Source organism: Falco biarmicus, chromosome 5, assembly GCF_023638135.1.
Source record: "Falco biarmicus isolate bFalBia1 chromosome 5, bFalBia1.pri, whole genome shotgun sequence".
NCBI lineage: Eukaryota > Metazoa > Chordata > Aves > Falconiformes > Falconidae > Falco > Falco biarmicus.
In genome coordinates this window covers 79455856-79481218 of record NC_079292.1, presented here as the reverse complement: position 1 = coordinate 79481218, position 25363 = coordinate 79455856, and the positions used below count along the sequence as shown (strand labels likewise).

At 40.3% G+C, this 25363-nt stretch overlaps 1 long non-coding RNA gene across 2 annotated transcripts in view; it reads left to right on the top strand.

Annotated features, from left to right (window-relative positions):
* Positions 1 to 16383, top strand: part of LOC130150585 (uncharacterized) — a 29847-nt gene extending 13464 nt beyond the window's left edge. The window contains exons 1-3 of one of the 2 annotated variants that reach the window (XR_008822287.1): positions 7442 to 7995; positions 8166 to 8276; positions 14104 to 16383. This is a non-coding gene — a long non-coding RNA (uncharacterized LOC130150585). Of the gene's footprint in view, positions 1 to 7441; positions 7996 to 8165; positions 8277 to 14103 lie in introns of those variants that run through there. The other variant, XR_008822286.1, reaches the window with a different exon arrangement.
* The last annotated feature ends 8980 nt before the right edge of the window (positions 16384 to 25363 follow it).

Below are 25363 nucleotides of genomic sequence, written 5' to 3'. Positions count from 1 at the left end.
AAAATTTCTTCTGTAAAAATAACAAAGTATACCCGCCTGGAAATTATTTAAACCTAAAAATGAAACTTTCTGTTTAAATTACTCTCTGGTTGGAACAAAATGTTTCAGTCCCTCTTTCAAGGGCGTTCTCAGAAGCAGACAAACTTTATAGCACAGACAGCAGAATCTGAGTAACTTAGTCACCAAAACCACAAAAGTAAAACCTACAATCCAGTTTTAGCGAACCGTAGTTTTTGACTGTACTCTGTGAATAGCTTTAAGACAATTGTGCCATCCTCTAAAATAATGATTCTATCATAACAAAAATATTTGCATGAAGTAAATGGACATTGAGTAACTGTGGACTTTTGTACTGGTGATTACATTGCATCAAGCCACGTTAAGAACAACGTGGAGAAACTAGGAAAAAAGTGGACCTAAAATGACTTGCACGCTTTTTCCATTCTGCTGCTTATAAAAATATCCATTTGTCTTTTGAAGAAAGACAAAAAGACTTCTACTACCAAAAACCCCCATGAAACCCAACTCCCCCAAACCCCAAATAAACACAGTTCTTCCTGTTCCTAATCTCTCTGGCTGGTATTCCAAGCTTTGTGATTTTTATACTTCTGAAATCATCTAAGAGACTTTTATAGCAGAAAAAAGCAACAATCCACCTCTGGTGGCATAGTTGCAGGTTTTCTGTATTGGGCAGATCCTGAGAGATGTTCTGAACCTACAATGCATTTTCCTGGATCATAACCCTTAGAAGAAAATGAGTATATCTGTCTCTTGAAGAGAGGGGAGAGTAACATGCTCCAGCACAAAGAAATTTAGGATGCAGTCTCCCCATGTTAAGTTGGAGCCATGTGAATTTGATGTCTTGATTCAGTTTCTGCAGTTTAAAAAAACACTCTTCCATTTCTTTCCAGGGACTGTAACTCCAGGAAATTACTACCTCCAAGTGGCATTTTTTTTTTTAAATGAAAAAGGCTTGAAATCTCTAACAAAAATCACAATTCACCTGTGAATATGTTTGAATATACAGCTGTCTCTAAAGCTCACTGATTGCACAGATTTGGTGAATATCAAGGCCCTTGGAATATTCACCACGTTGTTTCTTTTAAGAGTGCAGTTCCATGTAAAGTTCAAAAAGAAAAGCCCAGCTTTGTTATAGATGCAGTACTGAATCAAATAATTACGGTGGGCCTTATATTTTTGCTCTTAGAATGCTTTTTTCCTCGCTGTAAACACTAGTGAAGTTACAGGAATCCTTCCACCAAGTGAAAAGCCAGTTTTAAAATATAATCAGGTAACTTAGAAGAGATTTGAGCCATCAAGAGGAATGGACTTCTACTTCTGTATGTTCCCTTGTGTCACCATGGCTAACGGCGCAACGACAGGTTCACCTTTTAACGATCACCTGAACAATGTATTACAGAGCCCCCCCGAGCTCTAGAGCAGCCCTGAGGTTAGGCAAGTGCTGTGATGAAGGTTGTTAAAAGTATACATGTTTCTGATGCGTTTACAAGTAGATTCTGAAGTGGCCTGCACTTCTGAGAAGTGCAATTTTTGGAATTATAGTCTTGAAAACGATAAAGGTTTGGTTTAATTTCTGGCCTATGGCTTTCCACAGTAATTTCAATATGTCTTTCATTGATCTGGAGCTTGATTCTCCTTTAATCAAAAAAGAACACAAATCAGGAGAAAGTCTAGGAAAGAGAAGGGGGTAACTGCCTTAGGAAGAGAGTAAGGCCCTCTGAAAGGTCTCTGTTTGATCAATAATTGTGTTTATCTAATTGATCATAAAGTTGAATCTCTCTGAAATTCAGAGTCTGTATGGTTTACATTTTTCAGTGGTGAAATTTATACCACCCCTCAACCTGTCAGGGTTCTAAAACATTGCGCCGAAGGTGTTCTGCAATTTTGCACAGAGGTACAGACTAAATTACAAATTCAAATTATGTATTTCAAACACACCTGGAAAATATTTTAAAAACACAGTGATGACAACAAACAAAAGACTGTGCTCTGGGACATATATAATGATTGCTGTTCCTGTCACAGAAATCTTTGTAAGAGAATTTACTGCATTCTGAAAGAGGTAGTGAAGGAAAGAGTAAGCTTTGAAGATCATCTCTGTGCAGTTTACATGAGATATTCTGCATATCAGGTGGAATACATTTTACAGAGAAGCTGGATTATCTCCAATTTTTTTCTGGGGAAAAGTGTCTCCAGTGAAAAGCTAGCAAAACCAGAATTTTAAAGTGCTGGAATGGCAGTGATGCTTGGGGCTGATTAGCGCACATCCAAAAGGCTGCATCCAGATAGCCTAGAGCTCTTTTTTTAACCACAAAATGTTTTCTGACAAAATATTGAACCCAACTCTTTTATTTAACAGAGGAAGGATAGCTAAGATGATTTTATTTATCTCTTCTATAAAAAGCAGAAAAACCTGCTTTTGCTTAGACCTGTGGAACAGGGGCATGTCAGGACAATAGTTTCACAAAAAAGAAGGCTTAGTGGGGAGTTTCTTTCGTTTTGCTGAGATGTTTTGGTCCTTTAAGAAACACCATTAATCGGTTGGATGTAGTCTGTATGTGTTTTCAAGTCACTGTAAGGCTGCTTACTAAATACCCGTCGCACAGGCTATCGCAGGCCATTGGCCTATAATGGCACTTCCATAAGGCCATTTAATGAGTATTCCTATGGAGTGGTGGTGTTGGGAATGCAACAGCAGAGGTGGGGTTCTGCAGAGCCGGCCAGTCACGGTGATGTCACCGCCTTGTGCTGCTTTGGTCAATTGATGTAAATATCGTCTTATTTTAACAAATCAAGTTCTTCATTTTCCTTAGGCACTTCCGAGACTTGCTCAGCAAATCATTGTGCTATGATCCTGTATAAAAATATGTAAGTATTCATGACTTGTGATAAGATTCTATATTTAGACCTGGAATGATTGTTCTATTCATGTTAGGCTGTATGAACAGTCACTGTATTCATTGGGAAAGATCAAACCCAATAAACTTCTTACATTCTTCATATTTTTGAACAAGGTAGTATTACTGATTGTGTAGTTAATAAAGAGGTTGGAAGCAAGCCGGAAAAATTAAGGACTTACTTTAGTAGAACTATTTCTATATATACACACATGGTATGTGTGCTGGAAAACAAAGAAAGCCTGATTTCCCATGCATTTTGTGTGATGGGAACATCAGCTGGTCATCTCCACTCCCCTTGTTCCTTTAGCTCTGTGTCCTTTGTTTTCAGCCTTATACTGAATGGTACCTCAGCATCCCTCATTTTGGGGCAAAGTAGCTGATTTTTTCCTATGCTTGTGCTGCCTGCTCAGCTGGCTACTGGCTTTTGCAGTAGTAAGAGACCACATCACTAGGCAGACACTAATCTATGTTGCTTTTGACTATTCAGTTGCCAATTTTTACATAATTTTTGAGGACTTGTTTTCTTTGAACCTAATATCCCTCTGGCAATTTTGATTTAAGTCAGACTGTAGGGTCTACATTGCTAGGTCCTCATCATCACACTGTTCACCTACCAGAACCCAGTCTAAATGCAAGGGACAGGACTATCCATCACCAAATGAGAAGTATATTCATCTGCTTTGGGCTGCTACAAATTACTGTAAAAACCTGCTGTACACAATTAAAAAAGCACAAGTACTGCATCTAACAACTGTTTTCACCACCATCACTGACGCGCAAACTGTAGCTTCAGTGTAAATTCACAATTCACAATTCAGCTTTGCTACATATAAATGCATAAGGAAGAGAATAATTCGAGGAGGTCTGCAGTGACGTTATGTTCAAACTGTGTAACCCCGACGGTTATTAATGACGCCGAAGAGAATGTTGAACACCTGACCTCTAGTGGCAGCTATCTCACCGGTAACTGTACAGCCTGCCTCGTGGAAGAAGCGAGGGAGCTGGAAAGGAGCAAAAAATGTGGTTATAAAGTAAGCTGGAATGGTGAAGTGGGGTCTGAACTTTCATCAATTGCTTTTTTAGTTTCTATTTAGTTATCTTTTCTATCAAGATTCCAGTTCAGAATCCAAGCTATTTTTGTTTCTGAAACTTTTATTGAATCCTGAGGGTTCATTTCTGTGTTTGAGATGTGTGTGTGTGGGTATGGTCTTCCAAAAAGAGGTTTTCTAAAAGAAATATAGCAATATTCTAACAGATTTTATATCTTCATATAGGAATTTTTTGGTAAGTTTGTTGCTTTGTTTCCCCTCCATGCACACATGGTTATTCAACAAGCACATTTGGATCCTCATTAGACTTCATTTCTTCTCCTCAACTGACATATAACATTTCCCCAGCAAAAATACATACTTCACTATCAGCACTCTGTACATCAAAGCTTTCATTCCTATTGGGCTAAAAATACAGAAGCTATTCCGTAAACAAAGGTCATAACCTTTCTAATCAAGTGGTTAATCCAAATATTAAATCCCCTCCATGAGAAACAACAGCCTTGTTTTTAACCTCCCGAGGATTATATTTCAAAGTGCTGGTTTACACAAACTTTCGCCTAAGCCAAAGACATTATCTGCATGCTAAGGTTAAACTTACTTTTCATTACAGCTTTGTGAAGCCTTCAGACCACTGATACAGTCTTTTTAACGGGATGGTGGCAAATCTGCAGGAGGTGTGGAGCAATAGCTGTTTCAAAGGTTCGTTGTTTTTTGAGTTGGAGTTAGAATAACTTCCATTTATTTCCTGAGGACAGAATGAAAATGAAATGATGTACTAGTCAAACAATTTTGTACATTAAGAACAAGTTGATACAGCTATATGAAGATATGATTTCTGTAAAACCAGCTGTGATAGCAAATATTTTAGCCCATTTAAATGATCAGATTACTTGGGACATAGTAGGGGTAAATTTGTGTTTTCCTTATGGCTGACAAGCGCTGATTTGAGAAGGGCAGAGACCATGTACTACATTGTTTAATTTTAATGTTTCTCATTAAAAAGCATTAAATTATCATAGTTCTGTTTACACATCCTTTTATGCTTAGGCCATTTATATATTTTCTATTTAATAGAAAAATTTCTGTAATATTTTTTATCTAGAAGCCTCTGAGAATCAGATTTTTCTAGTTCAAAATCTCCTTCCTTATCTTCAAGGTGCTTTGGCATGAGCCCAAGATAACCCAATGGCTTGTCCTACACAAGATGTCAAAGTGAATTAACAAAAAAAAGATGTGAATTTAAAGTGAATATAACTCAAGCATATGTAATTTCTCCATGGACACTCATTTAGGAATCAGCTGGCCATAATTAACTTAATTCACACTCAAAGTGAATTAAACTGAAGTGAACTAATGGCTTATCAACACGGGAGAGACACTGTACAATAAGCTCAGCGTAAATTCACAATTCATCAGCTACTTTGCTCTGACTTCCCTTGTGGAAATACAGCATGCCCTCAATGTGCCTTTGTATGAGGTAACTTAATTTTTTTAGGGGGGAAAAAAAGCTATATATGGAAGTGTAGGCTGATTGATAGCAGGTGCAGAAGTGATTTTATTTCAGTGGTGCTACGTGTAGAAAGAAGGTCAGCACCTATCATCTGTGCAGTTGAAGTTTCTCTACTGGTGCCCATAATGGCCCTTTCTATGCTATAGGGTCTGTTTTGAACTGGAGAAAGCCAAATAGCATTTTTGGTGTTTCCATAGCAGGGAAACATGCAGCAGATTAGTACCGAGTACTCAGTGTACCAGCAGCTCATACTTTTATTCGCTGTTCAGTAACTTCATCATTTAAGGGTGTATGCCTTAACCATTTCTGAATGAAAACATCCAAAAGCAGCTATATACTTTAAATCACAGTTACCCAGCTTGGTTTAACTTTACTGAGTATTTCAGCATTAATTTTCCCCTAAATGATTTCCCAGATTTCTTTATTTGTTAGATTTAATGGCATTTTCTGTTAGCATAAACAAAGCAATGCAATTAGGAATACAGAGAACTATCCCTTCTTGCAGTACTCTTTAAATTTAATCAGCATCGTCAGGCAGTCTCTGACATTATTATCCAGTTATGAAAACATCCCTAGCCCTATTCATTCAGCCATTTCTGCTCATTTTTCCAGGCACAGAAAGTTTGCACCGTAGCATGCCTTGTCAGGTTTGGAGCCCTTCCAGTACCTGATGAGCATATTAACAGTGCTCCCATTCATAGACGAGAGCCTGCCAGTTCTAGCTAATTTTAGTTAAGTTGCTATTTATAGTTAGATCACTGTGTTTTCTCTTGTGAAAGCCTTGCAACTGCTAGGCACGGAGGGAATATATTTTTGTGCTGTTTTAGTTGGCACACAAAGTTCACGGTTGTAACTTACCTAAGTCCAAAATACTCTGCAGTCCTTCCAACGTAACAGCAATACTCCAGCTAATGATTTACACCAAAAATATTGTGGCACCATTGGCTATTTGTCTCTCTGTCCACCCAGATGCTTGCTGTGTTAATAGTATAAGCAACCCAGAAGTCAGATGACAGTAGGAAATCATAGTTTTGCTAAAAATTACTATATGCAGAAAGGTTTCAAGGTCCAACAGATGGAGGAGAGGGGAAGAATGGAGAATTTTAGGTCGGATCTGTCTATGCTGTAACACCTTTAATACAGGTCAATTAGCTGAATTCTTTCTGCCTTGTTTCACTGTGTAAGAAAGAACATATCAATAACAGTAGTAATAATACCTACCTTTTCACCACAGTATTTTTGTGAGAATTTATTCACTAGCTTTGCAAGTAGAGTTAAATGTCAAGAAATGCTATGGGGAAGAGATTCTCTGCTGTAGACCTGGTTGTTACAACAGGCATTTCATTATGGAGCAATACAATGCTTCACTATGTATATATGTACATATGTGTATATCTATATGTGGGCAATTGAGAGACAGTTGAGAGGAAATCAATATTACAGTTCATTTTATCTTGCAGCAAAACAGCATATGAAAGGCAAGCACTTTGAAACTATATTATTTAGAAATTCAGTGTTCATATCATATATGGTCAAGTGCTGCAAAGTTGTGTAATGATCCTGGGGCAAACACAAGTTGGCCTCTTCCAGTTAAAAAGACACTTCACTACATGTTCCAGTAATTGATAATTCATTCCCAGTTTTGTTGACGTGACAGGATGATGGCTGAAAAATTAAATTTATTTTTTGTAAGTTGAAATTGGGGTTTATCTCATCCTGGAATTTCAAAATGAATTCTGACCTCCATAGAGGGAGGTTTGAGTCAGAGTTTCAGTATGGATTGGAGCGTCTTGGCTTCAAAACACCCAAAGTTGATAGCATCTACTCTTGTTTCACCTCTGATATTGGTAATATGTGTCTCCCGCATTTGTAAGTGGTGCTTGCAGGAGTTGTTTAGTGTCTTTCTTATGTCATATCTTGCTTATGTAGAACACATATTGTGGTCATCCCTCATTCTTGCTCCAAAAGCCACAAAGCCTTAAAGGTTGGAACAGATACAACTACGAGTCACAAAAAGTAAAAAAAATAATCTTCTTACTCATCAATCTTAATCGCGTTCTGATTCCTAGATAACACATGCATCACAACAAGAAAGGGGCATTGAACCAGCAGAGATTTTGCTTCAGCTGAAATTCCTATTCAGCCTAGCTGGGATTACACTGAGGCAGAGCTGAACTGGAACTGAAAAGTAGATGAAGAAAGAAATAATGGTGTAATTCTGTGGCTAACGTGGTTCACAGGACAAAAAAAATATTTTTTTCTCTATTAATTTGTAGCTGACTGCTCCACATGACAAAGTCCGTACTCACCAATCCAGAGGTCATGGGCTGGCAGAGGACTGTCATTTGTCTAACTTTAAAAGGCAGAAATGTGTTTTAGCTGCATGGTTCTGTCAGCAAGACCGCACGACTCCCTCCCTCCTCCTCCAGCTGAACACAGATGTTGCAGAAAAATGACTGGTTTAGATGTTACTGAAGATACGAGCTCCAGTGTTGCCTAATGAGAATTACAGGTAAAGCTGTAACGCAGCTTTAAAAGGGCCCTAGATTAACAAATACTTGTATTAGTTGGGGCATAATTTATGGTGGGTGAGGATGGTCCTTGTGTGTAGCTGGCAGTGTAACATTGAGAAACTCTTGCAGCTGCAGGTGTATATGGTTCTTTTTTTTTTTTTTTTCCCAGGGTGTAGAAAGAGAGGTGACGTGGCACACAGAGGTGACAGCATTGGCTGAGGGCCATGGGTCCAGAGGGTTTTGAATGCTCCTGTCACTGTCAGACCCAAACATCTGCAAGGTGGGTAAAGTGCATACACATGTGCTTGTCCAGCCTGTGGTTGGCATCATACCTATGCCTCACTGAAGTCCTCAAAATCCTAAATGGGACCGAGAGTTAGGCAGCCCTTCTGCCAGGTGCTCACACCACAGGTTTCTCCTGGTGCAGCCTGGTGAACAGCCACCCATCCCCTCGTGCCTCGCCTGGAGCATGGCGGTGGCTCCTCCGGCAGAAACCCATCCCTCCTTGCAGCCTGTGTGCTCTTCTGAAGGCTGATTCCGGGCACATATGTGGCTTTCTCCCCCACTGTAGCCCATTGCAATAGATTACTAACCCTCTTCTGTAATCAGAAATCAAGATTTTTTTTTCTAACAGACTGATTTCCCAGTGCTTTGACTTAGTCACTTCTGAGAACCTCCTCCAAGCATAGCTTCCACCCGGCCAAAAATAACCCACCACAATTTGAGAGACTCATTCTTACTGCACTTACAGTCAAATTTCCCTCCTTGCACCACATCAAGCTCTCGTTTTCTTATCTTGTGTTGCTTTGTTAACAAGCAAATTTACTACACTGTCCTTGTTTGCATCTGTGTTTTACATGTCTTTGCAGCCCTCCCAGAAAAAGCTGACATGTTATTGCTGATTCCATAAATTGTACTTTCTTTCAATTTTTCTTGAAACCCATGGAGACGTTATCCCATTTTTTCATTGTTATATTCAGGCCTAATGTGATTTCTCTTCATAAATGCCCCTAATGAAACCTAATACCTGTTGCTCTACACCCTGTAAGAAAGAGTAAAAAGATTTGTATGTGGTGACCAGCCACAGAAGCTTCTCTTGCCACTACCTGGTGGGTTGGGGCTGGGTTTTGCAAGCATGGGAATGCAATGTCTCCATCCTTCTTGGATTTTATCTGGCGTCGGTACTCCTACTCATCCCAGGCATTTAGAGCACTGATGAGTTTAATTACAATGAATTTATGGAACAATTTTGAAATAATCACGCACTATAAAATTGGTGACTTTTTCATACACCTGCAGTACTCAGACTGCTGGTGAGTTCTCCTTTATGGAGAAGATCTGGCTGATAGTGAGGCAGGGACTGTAACTTCAGGGAAAGTTTTTACCTATGTGCTGAATAAGACATTCTCCTCCACAGCTAATATTTTCCTTTTCTAGTTATCTGGAAGTAAAGCAACTGCTTCCATCCTTCCTATCCTCACCCCAGCTCTGTATGTTTTAGGCCTATTCTAGTTTATTGTTCCCAAACCAAGAGAGCAGAAGAGTTCTACAGTCTTGGCTGATGCTGTGTCCCTAGAAAACTTTTTATAGTTTTCTATTATTTTATAGTAATATAATAAAATTATATTTTATTTTTATAAATATACAGAATATAAATGTATAAATACAAATAAATAATAATAGTAATAATAAATACTATTATTTTATAGTAATAAGCTTTCGCTCAGTCTTATGACACTCATTTTTGGGTCTGTAAATTCTAGTATCTGTATCCAAAGTAAAAGAAAATGCGAAATATTGGAAGGACCCATGGCTCCACATCAAGGAATCTTGACAGCTTTTAATTTCTTGACAATATTCTAATTTCCCTTTGCAAGTTCTTTGCTGCTGCAGTTTATCTCTGCTGGTATGAGCCAAAGCAGTTCAGTGTTTTTGATCTTCCATACTTGGGACATTTTCTGTTCAGTGGCAGCCAGCTGGCTGGATGCTTTCTCTATCCACCTTGTCTTTCTGAACGGCCAGCATTGCAGCTGGGCTTCCTAATTTGCCCAGCACTGTGTAGCTGCCCCAAAGGTTCTATGTCACACATAAACTCATCTTGGGAAGCAACCAGCTATTACCTTAGATATTTTTAGAAAACATCCAGCTCTTACTTTTATTGTTTTAGTCTTTTTGATTTTTGTTAGACTGTCAGAGTTTATTCTCTTTAGCCCCAGCTGTTAATCAGCTTTCCAAAATCTTGCATGTTATTTCCATGGGGAAGAATAACTGATAAAGATACAACCTGTGCTTATTTTATATATATATATATATGTAATCCCATGTATTTACAAAGAATGTACTCAGAATGCTGTTTTCCCCAAAACACTTCTCTGCTTGCATTTCTGCTTCTGGTTTTCTATTGGACACACTCAACTCCATCAAAACAAGGACCTGGCTCCCACATCTGCTTTCAGAGTCAGGAGGTCTATTTTTGAGGCTCCAGCTTACAACCTACCCCAGTACTGCCATGCTGATTTGCAGCTATCATGGTAGCATCTACTACTTCAGCTCTCAATAAACAAAATGGATGAAAGGAGCTGTGATATCTACAATTTTGGTGAGGTTTGTGGCTTCCGAAGGATCAAAGACACACTAGTGTAGGAGCTACCCAGCCTCAAGCATAGCAATTTATTATCACTCTAAAATATGATGCACACTGCCAGTATGCAAATGACCACAGAGATTTAAAAGGTATGACAAAAATTAACCATAATGCTTACAAGTTATTCAGTATCATGCTACCACACAGAGCATTGCTAAACATCCCAAAATCAAGGTGGCCAGTTCAGCAGGCTATGTTCTGGATGTGTTATTTAGAAATCAGGAATTTTTGTTCTCCCTGTACAGCACTTCTCATTCCAGTCTGCACATAAAGTTCACCTAACAGGCACGCTGAATGTCACTCCACAGCCCCTTACTTGTTGGTGTTGAAGCCTGTCTTTTCCATCTTGCCCACTCTCTCTTCATGAAAACACATTGTCTTTTTAGACAAGAACATCACTTCTGTAACATTTTTCCCAACCAAACTCATTATGCATTTTTTCCGTGAGCATCTAACTGCAGCTTTTAAGATTTCATGCTGTGTAATTCATTTGTGAATAAACTCTTCCCCTGAAAAGTTAAAATTAAAGCAAGCAGCTTACTGCTTACATCAAAGCCAATACAAATAGGTCTCCATCGGGGACTGAAGGAAGCAGTTCTGCAACTCAGATTTTTGGTGGAAAGGAACACAAAGTTGAAACAGAAATATTTAGAAGTGCCAAAAGGGAAAGCAACTCTTCTTTCAAAGAGCAGTTTTATATTAAGTCAGTAATACTTGCTGCAAAAGCTTTGAAGCTTTGTATAAGAGCACTATTGTACATGGAAAACAGGGTAAATAAGTACAAAGGGAGGAAGGAAGATGTTAAGACAGATTTATATTGGGGGTTTGTAAGCCATAACTAAAGTTCCAGTGCTTTTCTTTATAATTTCTACTGCTTCTTTACAGATTTTATTAAATAAGATTTCCTAATATTTTAGGTGTCTCAGTTTCTGTCTTTTGCCAGGAGCTTCATGTGCATTTCCCAGAATCTCAGATATCTGAGTCTAGCAGCTGAAGCTCTAACCTAGATTCCCAATGTTTGGAAGTCAAAGTCCAAAAATCCAAAGTTTTGTATTTCTGATGCCATCTATAGATATAATACTTCCACTCCCTGCTGTGACCATTGAAGCCCCAGTCTGATCTTTCTCCAGCCTCTCTTCAGATCCATTTTATTTTGACTTAATGTGTTAACATTAATCCAGTATTTCATTTTTAATCCTTGCCATCTTTAATACACACACTGACAGTTTAAGAAGTGTTGAAACATCTCTCTCAGCAGCTTCTGTGTGTCTCTCCCAGTCCTCTCTGCCCGTTCCCCTGTACGTACTTCAATCTTCAGTGGACATTTACACCTACAAGTCTCTTTTCCCCTGACTCTTTTTTCCATGACTCCCTCTTGCACATTAGGAACTTAAAAGCTTCAACAGCTGCTAAATATTGAATTGCAGGAGATCTTCTGGCTCTCGCTTGGCTTGCAGAATCTCACACACTTGAGAGTTCAGACATTTTTTGAGACACTCTCAGTTTGAAGACCAATTCAAATAAAGTTATTTTAAGATAACGTACACTCTGTTCACTAGATGATGGCCTGTTGAGCTGCAAAAATTTTTATTTTGAAAAACTCACATCAGACTGACCAGGTTCAGCTTCAGACTCCCTTCCAGCATCAGATTTCTATTTCCTGACTAAGCCAACTTCTTCCACTACAGGTTCATTTTGCCATCCTCCCAGCTCAATTAATTATTTTTCCAACCTGATCATGTTGCACATACACAATCTCAGTTGCGTTTTTGTCACCTGTTGAGTCACTCCCTACATCGTCCCTTCCTCCTGCACATACGTAATCTCAGTTGTGTTTCTGTCACCTGTTGAGTCACTCCCTACATCGCCCCTTTTTCCTGCTTCTGATTTTCCACTTTCAGGATTCCTTCCTCCCTTAGGAGAAAATGGACAAGTATCATCATTTTGGCTCTCAACCTTATCTTGGCTTACAGTACTTTAAGCCACTAAATATCTGAGTTAGCATCAGGCTGGACACATTTCAGGGCATTAATTACAAATACCAGATCCACATTAATCCAGGGCATATTAATTACAAACACAAACAAGTACATATCCAGATGTTATTCTGCTCTTCAGGAACTCCTGATATGTAGTTAGTCTATGTTAGATAATGCAAACTTAAAAATAAACAAGGACTTTAGTACATTTACTCTATCATTCAATCAGAAGGAATGTAAGAAGAGACAGTAGAATTTTCTCCCAAAATTTTCCATTAAATTTTGTATTTTATAGCATATTGCTATGCTTTGAATATTGGAATTTCTTATTATATGATTTGAACTCATTTCCCTCTGCTTCACTCTCCATGTCATCCTGCTCCTGGTAGGACAACTGCCATGAATAAGATGAAACAGGCAAAATAAGTAAGATGAAAAAGACAGAATATGCTTTTAGGCCTATGTTTTGATGAAATAACTGCTATTCAGGTCTTTTTTGTTTTGCTTTGGTTTGTGGTTGTTTGTTTGTTTTTTTATGTCTCATCTTTCTATTAGTACCTTGCAACAGGAGTGGGTTAATCTACGGTTCTGAAATTCTTGGTACAGAAAGAAATTAGTTCTGTATTTCCAAGATGAGTTTTAGATGTTTTAAGATGAAATCTTTTTTTCTTTTATTCCACACATTTGGAATTTCAGTATTCTATATGAAAAGAAATCTGAAGCACAGGTAAATATAAATCTTTTAACTGTAGACTGTATCTTTGTTTGCTTTTATTTGTGTGATCACTACTGCAGTAAACAGAGCTTCAGTTAATGAACAGATATCCTAGTGGTTTTGTTTTGTGGTGGTTTTTTTTGTTTGTTTTCAAAGACTCACCTTAATACAAAATGCTGTTGTCTCTTTTGATTTGACAATAGCTGATTAGGATATCTTTAATTCAATAATCTTCTGGAAATCTTCCAACACATGAATGCAAGATTTATCTTTATTGATCTAGCTGGGTACACACTGGCAACAGATACATTACTGTGTTTTCTCAAGAATGCAAGAAAAGTTTTGGCTATGAAGATTCCATAGTTCACTCTCATTTAGCAATGCATCAATGGAGTGCACAACAGCCAAAACACCATATGGTTTTTTTTTTTTCACAGTAAATCAACAAAGACTACTATAAATAAAATGAGATGAACAGATTAATTTTTGCTCCAAGAAATAAGGCGTTGTGATTTGGTCTTCAATATACATGACCTCTAACTTTTGAGAGCTAGTTAGAACTGTGTATTTCATTTTTTTGTCAGAAGCTGTCTTGCCTTTTGAGTATTGGTTTAATATATTTTATGCCACAACTCATTAATGTCACATATACTTTACATAGGTTTATTTTCTGAGGAAAAAGTATTTTTATTTTCTGAGAAAGCAAACCCAACTAAGCCTTGTATTATTCCCAAGTCCCATAACAGTCATGATTCTCCTCCTTTTCCAGGTTCAGAAAAATCAGCATCAAAATATTGTTGGTCCAAAGTCACGCAAACTGCCAGTGTCTGCATGAATGTGCTAATTAGGCAGGCCAATGTATACGTAACTCCACCCAGCACTTGTGAGGCTACACCTGGAATTTAATGTCTACTTTTGGCCTCCCAGCTGAAGACACTGAAAGACACTGAAAGATGCTGAAAGACTGAAGAGGGTCCATTGGAGGGCCACCAAGTTTAGAGGACTAGAAAAGCTGGCATATGAAGAAAGGCTAAAGGAAATGGCTTTCCTCAGCCTAGAGAAGAAAAGGTTCAGGACGGATCTAGTTAGTGTCTTTAACATCCAAAGAATGTAGTTGTAGAGAAGATGGAGATACTCTTTTCAAAAAGTAGGCCATGGGCACAAGTTGCTTTAGGGGAAATGCCTTCTGGATATAAGAAAAAATGAATTCTTCAGCCAGAGAACTATTAAGCATTGCAGTAGGCTTCCCAGAGAAGTGGTGGGACATTTCTTGATGGAAATATTCAAGACTTTGCTTGATAATGCCCTGGATAACCTAATCTAAGGTGCTGCTTTCAATCACAGTTTGGACCACATGATCTCCAGAGGTACCATCTAACCCAGACTTCCCTGTGAATCAACTACAGGGCTTACAGTGTCATCTCCAGCAAACACCCACAGTGCACGGGGGTACAGGGGGAGAAGGACTGAGCTCAGCATTAAGTGTGTAGTGCTAGGGTAGACTTAGGACACAAATCAACAAGAAACTGCATTTCACTAAATGTTTATAAAACAGCTTGTCAAACATTGCTAACATGAGCAGAGCTTGTCTGGCGCTAAAGCATCAGTGCGACATCTCCTCGAAGTGGCCAAGGTTACTTAAAGCCAAAATATAATCTTTTGCACTAGTGCTGTCATACCCATTAAGTGCCAAATTTAGTTCCTCCTAAAAGTTCAGTGATGTCTGGCTATATAGAGCACAGGAAAATGTTGCCGAGGCTCTTAAATTAGGCAAATAACAACTGATACACTAGGCATGTAAAGCAATGGGAGATCAATGCATTGAGTTAACAGAAAGTTTTTATGTAGCATGTGCACAGGCACTTGCTGGATACTATCAGTTGAAAGGCTTCTTAAGTGAAATTGAAGTCTAAATCATCCAGTGTCTCCAGGAAGAGGCCTATATATATTTCAGATGCAAGAGTGAGAGATTGCATCAGCAGATTTATATATATCAATTTGCTTTTAATTAAACTTTTTGCTTGGCTCTGGAGTCTGCGGCATTTATTGCAGCTAGGGAATTGTGGTTTACTACAGCCCCTTGTTGAGATTAAGCATGCTATAGAGCCAGAAGAGTGTTTACAGGCCCTCGTTATTGATTCATGGGTATGTTCTGCTTGTAGCTATGAAGTAGAAAACTAAAGCTATATTTAGGATTTTTGGGGGTTTTCCACATATAGAATCTGGATTTAGATTTGCCACCAAAAGAAGAATGACTGTTTTCAGAGTTTAGAGCTGATCAGTAATTTCTGTTATTTCTTTTTCAGCAGTGTGGTCTATATTTGAGTTTTTGGTTGCACAGGAAAAAAGAGGCTGTGTTCACCTGTAACCATTAAGCGTGAAGTGACAAGTGTAAAAGGTTCAGTTCCCTCAGCTACTGTTTGAGAGTCATTCAGCATCTGACAGCTGTTACAACATATCCTAGCCATGCTAAATAAAAACTTCAGGTTTTGTGCCCTTAAACTTGCAGTAAGTCTTGGTATATAGGCATACAGTATTATCCCTGTCCTACAGATAAAGACACCATGTGTCCCTTTCTATGATGGTGCAGCATTTTGACCTTTCTTTATTTAAATATGCATAACACAGCCCAGCAAGAAGTGCAATACAGTTTAAGCTATGACTTTATACTTTCATTCTATTGTAAATAGAGTTATATGTCCCACTGGAATGGTCATAATTGAGCACACAAATCAAGTGCAAGGGCAAGAGACTCCTGACAGGAGGAACAGAATCTGAGGAACATCTTCATGACTCCTGCATAAGCCAAATTCATTATATGATAAAAGTAGTGAAACGTAATGCAAAAATTACTAACTAGCAAACTAATTACCCCTAGCAAAGTCTGCTATCAACTCAAGACTGCTTTCAGTTGGGTGTCTATCCCTGGCTAAAGTGGGGGATCCACACAAATACAGGAGCTTTGATTTATCTTAAATAATAAATTTAGATAAATAAATTTATCTTGATTTGTTTATCTCCACAATGGTCTTTTCAAGTCAAGTCACTACTGCAAAGCAAGCACATTAAAGAGAAAACCTTCTAAATGAAAGCAAGTTTAGTATTGTGGCAGCTTCTGGCCAAAACTGTTTCAAGCCAGTGCTCCTAGCACAAGAAAAGCCTTTCACAACTTTTAAAATTAAGTAAAAAAGTCCCTTCATAAAATTAGACTCTGTTCTTCCAAGGATATCCATCCTTAGGTGAGTCAGGAGTGCTAACATCTGCTGTGGTCACCCACGTATGCTTCTCACTCTTACTGCTCTGTGAGCTGCCAAAGGGCACCATGGTACACTCAACAGAAAAGATCTCCACTGGTTAACCACAGCAGCTTGGGAAACAGCATCTCTTTTTGATCATTTTGAATCTGCCACTCCCTAGGTCTCTTACTGCATGAGGCAGGACACAGTTGTTCCCTGCTCACCTTTCTGATGAGGTAAGTCATCAAAACAACATTAAAAAAAAAAAAAAAAAGGAGGTAGCATGTTCATATTGTATGAGGTCTTGCCATATGTCATTATGTCACGTTATCAGTGATACAGCTTATTCAAAATATACAAGAACTGATTGATTTAGATGTTACACTTAAACATGTGCTGTAGTGTTAATGTTTCCAAAAGACACTGGTTTTGATGTCATGATAAACAGCATATGCAGTGAGAACATAAGTATGAGATATTCAGTAATCAGTTGAAAAACAGCTGGGGAACACGAGGATCCCAAGGCCAGTGGGGGGGCATGCAGCTCCCCTTCTGGCAAAGCTACATCACTCACCCTTCTTTGGATGCCATTCTGGAGGAAACCACGTATCTCAGGAGAAGACCCACAGCTGCAGCCTTCTAGGGCAAAGCCCCAGGCTTTGAGGAACTACACCTGAGGAAGAAACGGCTGCAGTGGTGGGTAACCGAGCAGTGTAACAAACCTCCTGCAAATCTTTTCCAATAACTGGTTTATTTGTCTTTAAAGATACCCTGTGTTGAAAAATAAAGAGGTGCTGCTAACTTTATAAACTTGAGTCACCTCTGGACTCAGGTAAAAAAATTCATCTGCAGAGGACCCCAGGGTCCATCGGTCCTGATGTCTGTCTTACATCTCAAGAGAATCCAAATGTCCAAAGAAAAGGTGCTTCAGATGTGGACCAGTGGCCTGCAAGATTACCAAGGAGCATATAGGGCGCAGCCCGTTTTTACTTCCCTTGCTTCAGTGTGACCAGCACTAAGCAGCTGGAGAATTGGAGAGTATGTTGCTCTGGAAGCTTAGAAACACAGGTGGACTATTATTTGGACTGTTGGGTGCTTTAAAAAAACCAAACAAACCATCAAAAAAAAACCTCCACCAAAAGACACGTCATGGGAGCCTTGCTATAGCCCTAAGCTGTAATGAGAAGGGAGACAAATTTCTTTCCTCAGATAGAGAAATAATGATAATAAATCTGAGTGAAAGAGAGCACACCAGAGCTTGTCTTATTAATGAAGGGACCGATATTGTAGCTGGAGGGGACTATGGCACTCACCTAGGAGGGAAAAAGCTCCTGTTCCTGGCTTATGTTTCAAGACCAGGGCCTCAGCAGAAGGTGTTGGCTCAGGAGTAATTTGTTGGCTGTAATTACAGCTTTCCTGCCTCTTGCCAGCTGTTTTGCTTTGCATCTTGATGTAGAATGCTTAATGCAGGCTGTGGTCCCACAGGTGAGTGTGGCTCTGCCCTTGTGCTCCTCTCATCCCGCGTGTGCTGCAAGGTGTCATGTTATCCCTCTGCAAGGCAAGGGCACTGTCTGTATTTTTCCTCTGCACTACAGTGTTGCAATAATTGATGAATATATGTAAAAAATGTTATAAAGCAGAATTACTTACAGTATTACTTTCCTCACCACACCATCAAATCAAAGAAATCTGGCATCGCTTTTGCTCCACTTCTCCATGAAAGACAACCACAGGTTATTCTCCCTCAGCACCGAAGGCTGAGGAGCTCTGCAGGACACCACTGACCTAGAAAAACATAAGTTGTTGCCACAGTAAGAGATGGCATGAGATAGAAAACTTGTTCAGATGAATGTGAGATTCTTACCTACCCTGGTGCTATGTGTCTTTCTGGCACTCTGTGTCTAAAACTCATTTAATTCACCAATGGTATTTTTGGATTTCCTATGTGTGCTAAGTCGTAATAAAAGACATCCGCTAGTGGCGAAGCGCCTCGGTAGATTAGACTCCTCCCCGCCACTGGTCAGGGCTGCCTGAGATGGCCGAAATCCACTTGAGATTGAAAAGGTGCGAGCAGTAAATAAAAGGAAATCCTGGATCACCGTACAGTGTTCTGCTCCCACACTTTGACCTCCTTTGGTCTCTTCTATATTTTGTTAAGATCATATTTCTTTACATGCTGCGGGGCTTAAAAGCCGTCATAAATCTGTGGCATGCAGTAAGAATAACAGAGAAGGCACCATGTAATACAAGGGGCTATAACTCCATCCCAGGCACTTGGGGGGAGTCGTAAATCAGTGCGGCTGAGCTTCAGCCGGGAGAAGCGGGGGCTGAAGCCGGGAAGGTGGCAGCAGCCTGGCCCCTGCCTGCCACACAGCAGCTGTGGGACCCTGGCCTCCCTTGGGCTGGGGCGAGTCCCTCTGCCTCCGCGGTTCCTAACCGGCATGGGGGGCACAGTCCCTCCTTCCCGTGATGCAGCAGTGGGCTCGCCCCTGCCCCTCAGGCAGAGCTGCACCCCAAACCCTGCGCCCTGTGCCAGCAAGTATCCCCGCAGGCTGCCCCAGCCCCTCCTGGGCTCCTGGTCCTTTCCCTCCCTCAGCCAGCGTTCGGTAATAAAAATCTGAAATTAAGGTAGAAATTTTAGGTATCTCATGAGTAACACATACTCTGTGTTTCTGACAACTGAAAGCATTGTCTGCAATTAACCCAGAGCACAAAAAAAACCCCACACAAAAACAAAAAACAAGTTCCTAGGCTTGTCCAGGCTTTACCATTGATAAAAATGCTTTAGATATTTTTGAGGAAAAACCGCACCTTACTACTTTTGGGGGAGATAACCTGCTGAATGCAACAACATGCATCTCGGGTTTGTGCACTGGCAGGTTGGAGCAAAGCCCAGACGCTGCTCACGTCGTGTAGGCTGAGGTGTTTACCTCCGCTTGGCATCATCTGTAAAAATGAAGTCACCACGTGTTTTGACTTACGTATGGTCAAACCACGTCTTGACTTTCAGCTGCAGACGCTGAGCGTGGGTCAAGCAGCTGTAGGCAGGGATACGCCATCATCAGCCGGGGGAGCTTTCCTTTCCTTTTGTAGCTGTTCTAGCTTTATGTGAGCAATGACCATTTCTTACTGTGTGTTCGTGTTCTTACCCAAACTACTGTAGAGGTAGATCCTCCCTTGGAAGTCTGGGAATAGCTTGAGCTATGGACATACAACATATACTGTATAATACAAACTCTTTTTCTTTGCTCTAGTGTGAAAAATCTTCTTTCACGTGTGGAAACTTTCTGAAGGAAATTTCCCTAATTCTCCTTTTGCTCAAATTTTATTAGAATTTGGGAATGACCGCTTCTTGTTTTTTTCTGTCAGCTACTGCAATATGATGGATGTCTGAAATGTAATGTATTTATAAGGGGTTTTTTTTGCTAGTTGAAACTTCTTCAGCTTTGGAAAAGCCATCAAACTACAAATGAAAACAAAATGGAAACTAATTTGTCCATTCAGACTTCCAAACTCAGGCCCACAGTTTTGATAAGATGGCGAAATAAAAGGTAAGTCAGTCGTTAAATCCTAGGCCATCAATCATTTTGTTTTACCCATGGTAAACAGCAAAAAAGGAGGGGGTTAAAGAAAATATAACCAAAGTTTTGGACATGTTGAAACTTTAGAGGAAGAAAATGTTTTTATATTGTAAGCATGCATATCACATGCCTAAACTCAGCGAAGCTCACTGGAATGAGCCAGCATGCCAAGCTTAAATAAAAATAGGACCTATGGGATTCCCCACCTGATTTTCAAATAGTCACTGCTGCAACACTATTTGTCAAGCTTGCAGGGTAGCTTTTTAACAGATGTAAGAGAGGCAGTACCAAATTCAGGTTAACTCCAGAGAGGCGAGTGTGTATGTGCCCACATGGGAATAATCTGCTCAGGAAGGACTGTAAAGACCAAGATTAGGTTGGAACCTCCCAGACCTTTGAGTGCTGCAAACTATGTTTTACTCTTAACATTCCACAGACAGTGAGATGTTTTCTTCACCGAAAGCGAGATGTTTGAAAGACCTGTCTTGTCATGTAAGGGAAGAATTAAGCTGCAATTTTCCACAAAAGTTAAATGCCAATTTACCTTATCAGGAATTACTTTATTTTCAGTTTAGATGTTCACATTGAGAAACATGTAAGAAAGGTATTTTTATTTGTGTTCTAAGTGTATCAAGTGTTTCTTGCTCTCTTCCAAGTGTTAATTAAAAACATATACTAATATGTAAACTGCTGCACACTTCCAGCTGATTGAGAGAACTTTTTAACACACATGCCTTTGTTTGCATTATAAAGTCTCACTTGGGCTCCTCAAGGATGGAAATATCATTGTTTACATTTGCATATGCAAGTTGGAGAGGGAAAATTTCAAGTAAGAGCCCCGGGCCCTGGCTGGAATACAAACATAAGCCACATCAGGGAACTTGGTTACAACTTGGTTGTCTCTTAACCTGGTTACTCATATGGTTTTGATTTGTGCTGGAGTCTAGGCATGAACTGTATTCCACAACCAGACAAAAGCCTTTATACCATCAAATGCTTAGCACGACTGGTAATCATTACTGTTAATTGTGAAACAATTAAAAGTGCCAAAGTGACTTAGGAACACAGATCTATTTGAAAATCAGTGAATATTTTGGCCTAGGTTTTTTGATTTCATTGTATTCCTCTGTTAAGCAGTGCTGGCACTGATTTCTTTTTTGGTGAGATCTCGGCATCCAAGTCACTGCATCCCAGATCCTCCTAGACATCTTCAAAGGCTCCCATCTCCCATAGCTTTTGTAATGGAAGCTTTAATACCTGGATACCTTCATGGATGGTTTTGAGCCACATGGATCAGAGCCATCCCAATACATCTTTCACATGTTTAACATGTCGTTCAAGTTTGGTGTGCTGCTTTTACAACTGGTTTAAGTTTTACCTTTTTCCCACTGATTCCACTTCTGCCATCTGCACTGCAGCAACAAAGATGTCTGCAGCTCAGCTGCTCACAGCTCTCCCAGTTCTGCAAAGCCCACGGTGCTGGAGGCTTTTCAGCAGGAACCCAGATTTGCTTCTCTGATGTTGCCTTGGTGAGATGCACAAGAACAACCCAGGCAGACATGACCGTGCACATCAGCATCACTGCAGGCAGGTATATCTATAAGCCTAGAATAAAGGAGCCCGGTTGTATTACAGCCCAAACCTGAACACAGCTTTGGGTTCAAGCACTCTGGGATACAGCCGAAGTTGTATTTAATCAGGGCTGGGCTACAGGCTGTGCTCGAAGGCTCTGGAGCACATCCTGGGTGGTCCTGGGGGAAATCCCTCTCTGCCAAGAAGAGGCATGTCCATCTTGATGTCAGTGCAACTGTACCAAAGGTCTGGCTGGGCTGGGGGCTCCAAGATAAGGGATATGAACAGACATACGCTGATCTTTCATGTACTTAAATGGCCTTTATCAGTGTGAGCTACATCCTTCCCTCCAAGTTGCACCTGTGTAAAATCAACAGCACCAGCAAGATTTCCTGGGTTCAGACAGATAGGCTGTTGCCTTCCTAGAGCTAACATCCTTGTGAAGTCTCTGAAACTCAAGAGCAAATTGTTTAGATTTTTTCCTGGTCAATTTTTGTAAAGTTGGCACCCTTCTTTTTGCTTCAAAAACCTTCCAAACTTTAACAGCAAGTGGGGCACAGTTTGGTGCATCCTGTTACTGGCTGGCCCCCATATGCGTCTAGGTGGGCTTCAGCTCTCGCCCTTCCATTAAGTGTATTAATTAGTGTAGCAACTCAGACCAACACAGAGCTACATGGGAGAAGCTCAGCAGAGCAAACACATCTCACACAGAGGGAGAGTTGAAGATGCAAACACTTTGTGGTGTCCAACTCTTGTAGCACTTTGACGTCACTCTGCTCCGCCTGCAGTGATGCAGCATCCGTGGGGAGCTGCTTCCCGCACTCCCACCATGCCAAAGCACTTGGTGGATTCCCAGCTGGACTGCTGCTGCCCACCTGCCTGCGTCTGGTGGAAAAGTCCGTTCAGTGCAAGAGGCAGCTTCTTCCTGCTTGGATGATTATTTGTTGGTATTCCTGGGGATTTTTTGCTAAGCGTATGTAGTTTTAACTGTGGAGTCCTGCTCAAATTCCAGTTTGTATAACCTCTGCTTTTACCAGTCCCTTTCTATACCCTCCCTTGCCACCTTCAATTTGCTGTTGCACTTCACGACAGAAACGACTATTTCATCAGTAATCCAGACAACCATTATTCCCCTAACCAGTGCACATTCATATTGTGAGAACCGCATGGCATTAGAAAAAAAAAATCCTTGCAAGCCCCAGCAGGTTTTAGCTACACCATCTCTAGGTAACTGCTGTGCGCAGTCACATTCAGGGTAATTAGCAAAAGACTCAGACCTCCGATTCTCTGAATGGTCCATGTTGTTTTACCACAGATGACTTCTGCTAACATTTTGCTTTGTACTCATTTGTGTCCCAGTATGAGCACAGTCCTGGGACCAGGCCCTGCGTGGGGAGCCTTTCCAGGCACAAGGGAAGGCAGGCATTTTTTGCCTCCCCATGAGCACCAGGCTCTCTCTCTGCAACTGCAAGTGCCCCTCCTGTCGAGCAATACGCAGTGTGTCATGTTGAATCTGTACCAGCATGGACTGGCATGCCAGCTACAATCTTACTGCATTTTCGGATTCTCTCCCAGTAAAAAATCCCCCTTTATATTTTCCCTCTCAGCAGAGTGCCCAGGAACTACTTCTGCATTCAAGGTCTTTGCCCTCTAAAAGCAGCCATGGAGGAAGAGCCCCAGCAGCTGGCACTTTATGATACCTACACACATGCAATGCTGGATTGTCACAGGTGGGGCTAGTAGCACAGCCTGTTATTAGGATTGTCTAAAACCACTGACCTTTGCTTTAGTGTTTTGCCAAATTAAGTAAAAATTTTCATGCTGGGAATCTGGTTTTAGAGAATGTGGAGGTTTGCTGGCATTAAAAAAAACAACAAAAACATAACAGCTTTGAACAGGGGCATGGAAGAAGAGGTATAAAGAGGTATAGTGCTTCATGCATCCATGCAGCAGAGATCCAAAATTCAGCAACAGTGGCTTTCATGTCAGGGATCTGCCTGATGTCTTTTTTGTACCTTGTTTCAAAGCACCACGTACTTTCTCCAGAGCACAGAAGGGAAATTAGCGACTGAAACCCTGGCCTCACAAAATCCCACGCCCACCAATTTTCATCTGGTCTGTTACAAGCAAACATACAGGCTTTGCTCCAGCAAGATGTATTAAGCTTCTGCTCATCGATTAATACTGCTGTCACACTAAAAGAAAAAGGTGTGTGCTTAAGCAGACACAGATTATGAAAGTGTATGTGATGGTATATACTTATCGTGTTATGCATACTCACAATTATGCTTTTTCCCCCCAACACCTAATGTGTGCAACACAACAGCACGTGACCCCACGAAGAAGCAATGCTGACCTGGGTTTTAAAAACAGCTTGTTTTTCATCATGATTCCAGCAGCCCAAGCTACTGCTTACATTCTGATACAAACATCTTCAGGATACAGTTCTGGAAAATACTTGGTACCACCGAGTCGTGCTTTAAAGTTTCTACTGGAGTTCCCATTAGCTGTAATGACACCTACTGCTAAGGACAGACCTGATTAACTGCAGGTTTGCACACTGCTGAATATAGGCACATGTTTTTACATTTACTGTAAATCCTAGCGAAGAGAATGCTATGGTTTTTTTTGGCCCTTTTGTTTTAATGGGATTGCCAGAATGACTAGAATCTGAAAACGCACAGCTCATTACCAAGACAAAATGCTGACCCAGGCAGAGCCAAAAGATTCTAAAATGACTTCAGAGACGAGATCTAACAGGCTGTTGTAGAATGCAGAGAGTGCTTTCCCTCTGTTCACCCTTCCCTCCCATCCAGAACATTTGCTATGTATATACTGAATGTAAGACCAAGCTAGAAATTTCCAGCCAATTTTGTATCCTGGAGAGGAGCAGGATGTTTTAAGCTACACACAATGCAATCACTACTCACACTCATGTAAGATGTTTACACTGCAGCTGTGAGTCTGCATTTTCAGCAGAAGAAAGAGAGTTCAGAATCTGCAATGCATGTCCCGCAGCCCTCGAACATGGCCAGCATGGTAAGTATCCTTGCAGCAGTTTTAAATTAAGTGATCCTCTTTAAACAGCAAGAAGAAAAGAGAAGATTAAAACCAGCCACAGTGTTGCCTATTCTCCTGTTTTTCAGACACACAGCAATTTTTCCTCTTGTACCAACTGCCTTTATGCCTCTCTATGAGCACAAGTCAAGTAACATTGCTAACCTTTCATCAAAGGTATTAATAAAAGGCCCTGTTTTGAGGTGTTGAATGACCTCAAATACCATCTGCGTCCAGATACTTGTGGTATTTTTGGACCACAGAAGCAATAAAATACCCAGTTCTGCTGTCAAATGTAACATCAGTTTTTTCATTTGCTCTCACCGTGGATGTCACAGCTTGCCTAACTACAGATCTGAAGGTAGTGCTTTTTAGGTGAGCAAGGCTTTCTTTTGTGTAGCATGTGAGACAGGGATAGAGGATTACAACTAACAAATTTTCACTCCAGTCTACAGTAACAAGATGCTGTATAATCAAAATATATACAGATGGTTATACATAACATCTGATGCCTCTGGTCTTAAGGTAACCTTAAGGTTTACAGGATTCCTATTTCTGGTGCATTTTGCATGTGGGAGAATGA